We start from the raw sequence: 342 nt of genomic DNA, 5'->3' as shown, positions 1-342 counted from the left end.
GGTCGCAGCAGATCCGCCTTTTCTCCCGTCTCACGTCCCGGGCGAGCTGACCATCCAACACAGACAGCAGTGCCATCAGCACCTTTTGCCGGGGGGCGCCGTACAGCATCCCGAGGTCATAAGGGTGTCAGGCGTGGTTCCCCGACTTCGCTTCCAGTCGCAGCCTTGTCGCATTCCTCTTCGGCCGTTTCTTCGTCTTCCATTTCGCCTCTTCCTGATTCGTGCCTTCGTGACGCACGAACAGGTCTGCCACATTTTGTCGACTTAGCCAGCGATATGAAGTTCCACCAGCTAGCCATTGTCCAGCGAGCTACGACTGCTGTTCGCCGCAGTTCATCCATC

The 342-nt window shown here is 58.2% G+C and overlaps 1 protein-coding gene across 1 annotated transcript in view; it reads left to right on the top strand.

The window, feature by feature from the left end:
- CSUI_000627 (protein phosphatase 2c domain-containing protein) overlaps positions 1–342 on the top strand; it is a 16,073-nt gene that overhangs the window by 8,967 nt on the left and 6,764 nt on the right. The window lies entirely within an intron of this gene.

The sequence above is a fragment of the Cystoisospora suis genome (genome assembly GCF_002600585.1).
Source record: "Cystoisospora suis strain Wien I chromosome Unknown contig_243, whole genome shotgun sequence".
Classification (NCBI taxonomy): domain Eukaryota; phylum Apicomplexa; class Conoidasida; order Eucoccidiorida; family Sarcocystidae; genus Cystoisospora; species Cystoisospora suis.
This window is presented reverse-complemented; position numbering and strand designations above follow the sequence as displayed.